Source organism: Coregonus lavaretus (assembly GCF_964263955.1).
Source record: "Coregonus lavaretus genome assembly, chromosome: 10".
In the NCBI taxonomy this organism is placed as follows: Eukaryota; Metazoa; Chordata; class Actinopteri; order Salmoniformes; family Salmonidae; genus Coregonus; species Coregonus lavaretus.
The window spans coordinates 21,666,851-21,678,170 of NC_139997.1; the positions used below are offsets into that span (position 1 = coordinate 21,666,851).

Genomic DNA, 11,320 nt, shown 5'->3' on the forward strand with positions numbered 1-11,320 from the left:
CAGACAAAATAAACAAAACTGTAATGAGGAACAGAATCGGACCTAAAAGTTAAGTGCTAAGGGGTTGACTCTCAATGCAATCCTGTAGCTTTAACGTTACGGTAAAACATCAACAGATTTTTTACTCACACACCCTCAGAGTGACAGATTAGCCACTCGTAATGTTCTAAAACTAAAGGGAGGAAACAGGAGAGGGGAAAGCAATGACAGGGAATACAGCAGATATGGCCGTCTGGGTGTACTGTGCACTTTTCAAGTTGACAGCTTCTCAATTTTGATTTTAAAATTCCTCAAAGACAGTTAAAGTAACTTGAGGAAGACTGTGTATGAATAGCCAGCAGTTATCTGATGATGCGTTTCTCCAACCTATACAGTAAATCAATGTTAATTATTGCAGAAAGAGGCTCCACAACTTCAAATGGTATTAACTTTTCTGTTTTACGGAACAGCATGGGAAAAGGTCCACAAACTTCACTTCGTACAACAGTATATTTCAGATACTTAAAGGTTGGACAACATGTGAAATAAGGATAGTATCAACTATCTAGTACAGTGTGTAGTTAAAGTCTACACACCCCTTGCACAGTTGTCACATTTTGCAGCCTTAAAAATTTATTCAATTTGATTTTTTTCCTACAGATCTACACAACTTTCTCCACCTTTTCAAAGTGAAAGAAAAAGTACAAAAAAATATTAATAATAATAATTGAATATGTCTTGATTGCATATGTCTTCATACCTCAGTTAATACTTGGTGGAAGCAATTTTGGCTGATATTACTGCTGTAAATCTTTATATATATATATATATATATATATATATATATATATATATATATATATTTATAAGATTCTACCAACTCTGCACAACTCTTAGGGCAACATACAGTGAATGCTGAAAGTATTCATGCCCCTTGACTTATTCCACAATTTGTTGTGTTACAGCCTGAATTCAAAATTGATTACACACAATATCCCATAATGTTTTTAGATTTTTTTGCAAATTTATAGAAAAAGTAACACACCCCGAGTCAATACTTTGTTGAAGCACTTTTGGCAGCGATTACAGCAGTGAGTCTTTTTGGGTAAGTCTCTAAGAGCTTTCCACACCTGGATTGTGCAGCATTTGCCCATTATTCTTTTCAAAATTATTCAAGCTCTGTCAATTGGGTTTTGATCATTGCTAGACAACAATTTTCAGGTCTTGCCATAGATTTTCAAGTAGATTTAAGTCAAGACTGTAACTCGGCCACTCAGAAACATTCACTGTCTTGTTGGTAAGCAACTCGAGTATAGATTTAGCCTTGTGTTTTAGGTTATTGTCCAGCTGAAAGGTGAATTAATTTCCCAGTGTCTGGTGGAAAGCAGACTGAACCAGGTTTTCCTCTAGGATTTTGCCCGTGCTTAGCTCCATTCCATATCTTTTTTATCCTGAAATACTCCCCAGTCCTTAACTATTACAAGCAGACCCATAACATGATACAGCCACCACTAAGCTTGAAAATATGGAGAGTGGCACTCAGTAATGTGTTCTATTGGATTTGCAAACAGGATGCATGTTTTGGAATATTTTTATTCTGTACAGGCTTCCTTCTTTTCACTTTGTCAATTAGGTTAGCATTGTGGAGTAACTACAATGTTGTTGATCCATCCTCAGTTTTCTCCAATCACAGCCATTACACTCTGTAACTGTTTTAAAGTCACCATTGGCCTCATGGTGAAATCCCTGAGCGGTTTCCTTCCTCTCCGGCAACTGAGTTAGGAAGGATCCCTGTATCTTTGTAGTGACTGGGTGTATTGATACACAATCCAAAGTGTAATTAATAACTTCACCATGCTCAAAGGGATATTCAATGTCTGTTTTTTTTACCCATCTACCCATCTACCAATAGGTGCCCTTCTTTGCGAGGCATAGGAAAACCTACCTAGCCTTTGTGATTGAATCTGTGTTTGAAATTCACTCCTCGATTCAGGGACATTACAGATAATTGTATGTGGGGGGTACAGAGATGAGGTAGTCATTCAAAAATCATGTTAAACACTATTTTGGCACACAGAGTGAGTCCATGCAACTTATTATGTGACTTGTTAAGCAATATTTTACTCCTGAAATTATTTAGGCTTGCCATAACAAAGGGGTTGAATACTTATTGACTCAAGACATTTCAGCTTTAATTAAAAACATTATTATTATTTTAATTTTTTTGAAAAACATATTTCCACTTTGACATTATGGGGTATTGTGTTTAGGCCAGTGACAAAAATATCAATTTATTCCATTTTCAATTCAGGCTGCAACACAACAAAATGTGGAAAAATAGGGTTGTGAAGACTTTCAGAAGGCACTGTTGTTGTCAAAAGTGTTGAAGCTCAGTAGATTTGGTTGGGAATCATTGATGGACAGCAATATTCAAACCAGGACTGAGTTAGATGTTAGAAGAAAACCTACCTCAGTCTTCTGAATACCTTACCCTGGGATATAGTTTTATTTTTCAGTACAACAATAACACATTTTAATGCCAAAGACACACCAGAATGGCTTTCCAAGAGGTTTTGAATCTTCCCATGGGTCCAGTCTCAGTACTGACTTGAGTTGAATATTGCTGTCCATAACCACATTTTATGAGCTGGATATACAGTGTGTTGCCTTAAGAGTTGTGCAGAGTTGGTAGAATCTATTCAAAATTATTTACAGCTGTAATTGCTGCCAAAGCCGCTTCCACCAAGTATTAACTCTGGGGTGTGAAGACATACGTAATCAAGACAACTTCGTATTTTATTATTATTAATTTCGAAAATGTTCTATACTGTTTCTTTCACTTTGAAAATGTGGAGCAGGTTGTGTTGATCTGTTTGGAAAAAAATCCAAATTTGACAGCTGTAAATTGACTGCATGTCAACGAGTTCAGATGGCACGATGCACAAAACCATGGAATCATTGGCTCAAACTCTAGAAGAGGTAGCTATAGAGGGGCCTATATGTTTTTGCCTAGAACCCCTAAATCATCTATGTCAAAGCCGAGAGAAGCTGGAAGCTTTACAGTCTACCTGCGGCCAAAATGCCTTAATGCATTATATTACAGTGATAAAATGGTACTCCTTAAAGTATTTTGGAGAGTCAAAGTCTAGTAAAACATAAGACATAACATTTCCATGGAGAAATGCACTCCCACTAGTCTACGTTCATATAAATTCATGGCGCTTTTACAGTAAGGGATTGGACATATTAAGGAAATCATTTGTGGTATTACCAGTAAAAGCCATTACAATAAATGATTCTGATGTCACTGTTTAAGCAATGCTTTCAGTCCATTGATGCACTGCCTCTGCTATAACAAAGCCCATGAGAAAAACGTCCTTGATTTCCTATGTCAGACGTTGCATCTGGCTTTTGATAATAAACCTCTATCGACCCCGTAGGGAGAACAAAAACAAGGTGCACAAATAGATTTGCAGGAAAGGAAACTAAAAAAATCGACTAATGTTAAAAAGCTAGGAGGTGGGGGTACAGAGGGAAAATATTGTCCTCCAAACCAATGGTATCCTGTAGTACAATTCACTGAGAAATACACAGAAACTAGAAGTGGCAGAAAGGAATGAGTGATGTCATTCAGTAAACTGTGAAAGATGGCACTTTTTAGGACAAAATGGCATTTAACGAATTGCAACCATTCAATGGAGCTTTGTACTGTTTTCCCAAGTACAGTCTACTACTGTATAGTGCCAATCATCAACATGAGGCAATGGACAAACTGGATTCCATCAAGACAATTGCAGAATAAACTCCCTATTTTGGCACGTGGCTACTACCACTAAGGAGAAACTCTCTCCACGTCCTCTGCGTCTTAGCCAACACTTTGTAACACAACTGGTCGAAATGTCCAGCAAACTCGACAATGAAACTTCACACCCCAAAACGAATTGAGGGAATATGAATGGTAGCTCTAGCTGCAGCTTGAACCTACTTTCCAAGAGTCTCCCACTAAGGGTATAAGATTTTTAAGCAACTCTAGGTTTACCATTTTTGGCCATACATTTATGTATTTTTGGAGAAGGGAGAACACAAATATGCAGCAGTTATAGCGGTAAAACCTCACCCTGCTCAGCTGTTACTGGGGCTCTTTAATAAAATACATTCAGGATTTACTGGCAGACTTCATATTTCTCTCTGTAAGGCTATATTAATTTATTAGGGTTGTAAATAAGAATATGTTCTTAACTGACTTGCCTAGTTAAATAAATGTTAAATGTAAATTAAAAAATTATTAGCATTCCAGCAGAGATAAGAATCAAATAAGTTTCAGGTTTGCGTTCCTGTCTTTAAACGCATAATTAATAATAAGCTGCTGCTAATTTGATTTAGCTTTTGATCCTTTAATAATAATAATAATTACTGTCTAAAATAAGATGTTGATTTTGGTTTGAATAATAATAATAATAACAATAATATTGTAAAGATGTTAAAATTTTATTGAAATCAACTTTGATTTGAATTGTATAATATAGCATTGTCATTGTTTCCAATCAATAGCTTTATACACAGCTTGACTGTAATCTACCAAAATATAATTACATCCACTAAACAGAATTAAAACATCAGCATTCTGTTTCGTGAGTTTTGTTTAGTTTCCTGAATGTCTCCCTGCTGATACGTCATCATTCTAAAAAAGGGCAATAAAATCAAAGTGCTGATGCTAAAATAATTAGCAAATTACTAAAACCTTTGTTCAATGTTATGTTATGCTGTGCTGTTTTATAGTTATACAGATCTCCAACCATGAGGGTTGTATATAGATCTGGCCTAGTATATTTGGTGATCTGTTGATTTTGGAAAGCATATTGTTAAAGTAATAGGAACAAAATCCATTCACATCTGCTGGATACTATTCAGCAGTAGTGGCATTGGAAACATCCTCAAAAACATCTCGGAGAGTTTTAATGCATTTTCATGACCCTGTCTATTTTCTGTCCTTCTGCAGACTGAACAAGCAGCAGTGAAAGATCAGCCAATAGCACATGACACGAACAATATTGCGGATCGTTAAATACGCCCATCGCTCCTCTCTGAGCATAAATCAAGCAAATTAGTTTCCTCTCCATGTCGGTCCCCGGTGACGGACTTAGAGTAAGAGCAATGCCCATGCTGCAGTAGTGGGGGAATGGGGTGAGGGGTAAAGTATAAAAGCATGCAGGGTCCTCCTTACACTGAGCCTTCGGACAGCTAAAGCAGGCCTCGTCATTCCTCAGGAGAGCAATAGGAATCAAGCAGGCTTAGTGCCTGGCCAGTGAGGGCCCCTGATGTAGAGGCCACAACATTACATTTTACATTTTAGTCATTTAGCAGACGCTCTTATCCAGAGTGACTTACAGTTAGTGAGTGCATACATTTTTCATACATGCATCCCAACTGCTCGAGGTGTGCTGGTGTGCTGGTGTGCTGCACTATTGAGGCCTGTGCTGCAGAGAAAAAGGCCCAACTTGTTCCCGGGGATTGAACAAGACCTTAGCACGCTCCAAATGGATATACTGTACATACCCAGCAGACTAAGGCCTCATGAATTATTCCAAACAAGATGTAGACATTCTATCCTGCATTATAATTTTTTTCAAAGACCCAAACAATTAGGGTCTCTCTCTTTCTCTCTCTTTATCTGACTGCTAAGAAGAAGATGAAACTGGGATTTTCAGGGCCGGTTCCAGGCATAAATGACATAAGCGGTCGCTTAGGGCCCCCGGCCGCTAGGGGGCCCCTGATCAAAACAGGGGGTGGGGGGTGGGGGGGGGGGGGGAAACTCAGTCGGGGTCTCAACTTACTATTGAGAGTAAGAATAGTAGAATAGTAGAATAGTAGAATTTTCGAAATTTGCTTGCGCATCAGCAATTTTTTTCTTATGTCAGTCACTAACAGTCACTCAATTATAGATGTCAGCTAACAATTTTTTAGATTGGTAGTTAGTCTAGCCAGCTATCTAAACTTGTAGTAATCATGACTGAATGGGGGCCCCATTGATTTTGTTAGTCATTCTCACTCAGATGTCATATTAACATGGCATATGTCATTACGAAATGTGTAGAATTGCAGGTAATTTGCTGTAAAACTGCAACAACAACAACAAATCTACACCCAAGGCAAAATGTGAATTAGAATTGCAGAAAATAAAATAGCAGGAAATAATAATAATAATAATAATAATAATAATATGCCATTTAGCAGACGCTTTTATCCAAAGCGACTTACAGTCATGCGTGCATACATTTTTGTGTATGGGTGGTCCCGGGGATCGAACCCACTACCAACTTTAAAACAAAAAATTGTTTTAGGGGGGCAGTAAAGTATTTTGCTGCGAGGTGGGGGGGCCCCCAGCCAAATATCGCTTAGGGCCCCCAAAAGGGTAGAGCCCTGGGGCTATTAGTTAGAACGAGACCTGAAAAACGTTGATGATATTCCCAGAGAAAATGATGTATTTGTTACTTTGGCACTGTGAAGGAGGTGGTATTAGGGGCTAAGGCAAGGAAATAGCAACCATTTGCACATCGCCTCAATTTTCTCAATCGCTTTATGGCCATACATAAATGCACAAATTGGTTAATAACATATGCTGTTCTTGCTCTGTTTATTTCATTTATTTAGTGCAATTGAATCACTTTATTAGCGATTATCCCCAAAAAGCTGCAGGAGAGCACAGCATCGCACCTAATAATGTAATTTACTCATAAACTGGGGAATGGGAATATGCAAATCATGTCTGGGTGTTTTGTATCTGCAGTTTTGGCCCTGGGCTGCTTGTCCCATGACACAAATCAACAATTATGATCCCAGCAGGGTTTTGGAGCATCTAAAATGTGTGTGTGTGTGTGTGTGTGTGTGTGTGTGTGTGCGTGTGTGTGCGTGTGCATGTTTGTGTGTGTTTACTGAATGTGTCTACAAATGGGTTGTGACACAACATTACGGTGTGTGTGTGCGCATGTGCATTTTTTGCTTGGGTTCTGACATTTCTTTAACAGACATAAAAGTTCCATTAATTATTTGATTCATATTCATCTGTCAACACAAATAAAGAGAAATGAAGAGAATGCATTGATTCTGTACCTACTTCCTATGCAAAGTTAAAACAAGTCTGGTCCATTGTGTTTACGACTGTCCTATAAGTAGTAGATACCTAGGGGTCTAAATGTCTTGACTTGTGAATACATTGCTGCAGCAATGTTATTACCATTTATTGCTTGCTAATGTGAGTACAACATGCAAAGACATCAGATTTTGTATTTACGAAGGGATACGGGTCACTGTGCGTATAATACTGACCCTGCATGTTCAGCACTATACAACAAGGATTTTTAGCCAACTTGAAAATTGATTGAACAGGGCCCTTAGTTGAGTGATGCCTGTAAAGCTTTGCTTCCAATATTATACAGAAAGATATACTGTAGGTAACTGCTAAAATAAAGGAAAGACCAACATAAATTGTCTTAATAGGGCGTTGGGTCACCACGAGCCAGAACAGCTTCAATGTGTCTGTAACTCCATTAGAGGGATGCAACACCCTACCTCCACAGGAAATTCCATAATTTGGTGTTTTGTTGATGGTGGTGGTAAACGCTGTCTCAGGCTCCGCTCCAGAATCTCCCATAAGTGTCAAATTGGGTTGAGATCTGGTAACTGATCTCCATGGCATATGGTTTACATCATGCTCATCAAACCATTCAGTGACTACGTGCCCTGTGGATGGGGGCATTGTCCTCCTATGGGGGCATAACCATGGTAGTCAAAAGAATGGCCTGCCCAGCATTTTTATACATGACCTAAGCATGATGGGATGTTAATTGCTTAATTAACTCAGGAACCACACTTGTGTGGAAGCACCTGCTTTCAATATACTTTGCATCCCTTATTTACTCAAGTGTTTCTATTATTTTGGCAGTTATCTTTACAGCACATATATTATATGTGTCATGTCTACAATTACTTGGCATGTACATGACTTAATTTCTAACATCACGAAAAAATAAGATGCAGATTCAGATTTTTCAAATTGAGTTTAGATCATCACTTTTGTGGTAATACATTGAATATATATATATATATATATATATATATATATATATATATATATATATATATATATATATATATAATGTATATGTATATATCCGTTTTGTTTATATATACATAAATAAAATGTAATTGTTGTGGGGGAGGTCGGGGGGTGGGGGGGTCTCGGGGGATGGATAGGTGGGAGGGGGACTAATGGGCAACCTTGTTTGCTGGGTGGGATGGAAAGGGATGGGAGGCATGCTTACTTCGGGTGGGGGGGGACTGTTGGGTGGGATGGAAAGGGGTGGGAGGGAGGATACGGGCGGGTGGATGGGGACTGAGGGGGGGAGGATGGGTTGGGGTTATCTTTGTATGCATTTTGTTGATTGTTTTTTTGTACCTGTAAAACCCACTCTGAAAAAAAAAGACAAAACGAAACAAATTGTTTATATCAGATGCAGGTTTTTACCAAAATAATGCCTCAAAGACTTTGACTAAATAAAATAATAATAGATGTCCAAACATTGCAAATGGATACATATTGAACGCATTAATTTGGCATGAAATTTGATAGTGAATTAGAACTCATTGTGCTTTTTTATACATTGAAGTTTAGTGAGGGAAAGACAAAAAAGCTTAACTCTTTATCATCTACATGGCAATAAATTGAGGATACATCACTGGAGTAAATTCCAAATTATGTGGGGAAAACTTTGAGTGTTCTTGTCAAATGCCTAGCCCACTAAAAGCCCAATTCTGGAATAAACAAGTCATCCAAAATAGAAAGTAGTGACTGGGCAATGAATCGTGCCACACAAAGAGCGCCAATGTTCAGTCTGGAGAGGTCTTGCATGGTATGCCTCAGCAATGAAAAGCAAACATTGGAGTCACTGTGATGCTGACATCCACAAGCCATTCACTTTAGACAATCCACCCTCTGTATCACTATTTAAAAATATATAAATAATAAAGTGCCAAACTGAATTTATTTTTGATAGACATGGATTACGTGCTGACAAGGGCAATGACATGTATATTACAGTATTTTATATTATGCAATTTCAGATTAATGCAAACCAAAACACTGACTACAATGCACACATATAGGATAGGACAGTGGATAAAAAAATAATAATAATCAAATCCAATAAGATTAAATCTAAAAGGTCCAATGCAGTCGTTTCTATCTCAATATCAAATATTTTACATTTACCTTACTGTGATTGTTTTCAATTAAAATAGTCAAAAAGAAACAAAAATAGCTTCTTAACAAAGAGCAATTTCTCAAGCAAGAATTTTGCTAGGACTGTCTGGGAGTTGTCTGAGTAGGGAGGGGAAAACTGAAAACTTGCTGTTATTGGCAGAGAGGTTTGCAACTCTCTTTCTTATTTGTCAATTAACTAATTTACAGCATGCTGATGTCACCAGACAGGCCAAAACTCCATCCCACCAAAACAGGCTGAAATTTCACAGTATTATTCCAGCCTCATAGTGTGGAAATATATATATATATATATATATATATATATATATATATATATAAAACACGGGGAAAACACTGGGCCTTTAAAAACGTTTTGCCATGCTCAGGCTATTACAAGATTTGACTGACAAATCATTACTAGCCTACCTGCTTAACTATGACATTTGTATTTTAGACCAATTGCAAATGATTAGGCTACACAGACTGACTAGCATCCCACTGGGCACACACTGGTTGAATCAAAGTTGCTTCTACATAATTTCAATGAAATTACGTTGAACAAACGTAACGTGGAATAGACATTGAATTGACGTCTGTGCCCACTGCCCAGTGGGATAAAGCTTAACCACCATATGTGCCATAAATGCAAAATAATGCGCCTCAATGGCCTACACTGGAATATACTTTTAATGTAGCCCATTTGACACGCATAAACAATTTAGTTGACATCCTTTCATACCCTTATATTTCTTTGACATACATTCGCAGTTATTTACAGTGGATTTGGGATAGCCTATTGGTGCCAAAACACAGTATAGCCTAAAGTTAGTCGTAGACTATTCCTTGTTTTACCTAGCGTAGTCTGACAGCAAAGCGTTTGTTTGCCTAAAACAAGAGGACACATCAGTTCCACCCACAGCCCATCTATAACAAAACGCTTATGAAAAGGATAAGATCTGATACAATAAAATCTCAAGACAATCATCCTGGTGCAAAATCAATGAAGAATATACTGCAAAATCAATGAAGAATATACAAATCCATATCCATGAAAAAGGCCTATCATATAGGCTATGCCAGTCAAAACATATTTGCAAATACAATTAATTAAACAAACAAATATATAAATAAATGCATATTAACTAATTAATAAATCATTATTCAATGAGCATGATCCATTGTGACCCGTGGAAAGCGCGTTCAGGTGCGCAGTGTCTAAAAATGTATTGTACAGTCCTTCGATTATTCTCTCCAACCAAAACATTGTGCTATTCTCCATATCCCTTACAAACACACTAGTGTCCTCGCAGAACGTGCCCTAAATGCCATTATCAGAAACATAACCAACATATTTGATTAATCCATACGCTGCATCAAGAAAAAAACATCCAGTCTTCCCATCCAGTACAAAAATGTATCTCTCTTCTCTGTTTCTTTCTTTTCCTCTCCTCCTCCCTCCCTTTCACACACTCTCTCCCCCCTCCCCCCTCTCCCTGTCTGTCTTACTCTCTCTCTCTCCGGCTCTCTCTCCCTAGCATGGCCCTGTCTGTATGAATAATGTGCTGTCTTTTGTAATGAGGGCGAGGGGGAAAAAAATACGCTGGAGTGTTAGCCTGCTCCATGCTCTGACATTGAAAATGAATGACAGCTTACCTGAATGCCAATCTTCATCAGACTGACACTAGGCTGACAACACAGCCTATACTCCCCTGCACAAGCAGTGACGTCTGCCATGTAAGATCCCTCCCACCCCCACCCCCCCACCCCCACACTCCACACACACACACCCACCCCTCTGGCTCCTCTTATCCCCCCTCCCATCACCTCCGCTACTCTCCCTCCAGTATTATCACACAAACCCCGGCCCTGCGCATCTCCATCTATTCAAACCGTGGAGTCTGCCAGCCCCCTGTCGGCGCATATTAAACATTACGGTCAGTGATAGTCTACATTCATTGGAAACATTAGCAGACATTCCAGTTATCCAGTATGAGGATGGATACATCCTGTCACTTCACAATGATGCAGTGGGGTAAAGTACTTAAGTAAAAATACTTAATTCGTTTTTTTGGGGTATCTGTA

At 38.3% G+C, this 11,320-nt stretch overlaps 1 protein-coding gene across 1 annotated transcript in view; it reads right to left on the minus strand.

The window, feature by feature from the left end:
• LOC311136251 (homeobox protein PKNOX2-like) overlaps positions 1-10,915 on the minus strand; it is an 89,087-nt gene extending 78,172 nt beyond the window's left edge. The window contains exon 1 of the mRNA XM_084170383.1: positions 10,892-10,915. The gene's annotated coding sequence lies outside the window, so the exon portion shown is untranslated. The remainder of the gene's footprint in view (positions 1-10,891) is intronic.
• Between the last annotated feature and the right edge of the window lie 405 nt (positions 10,916-11,320).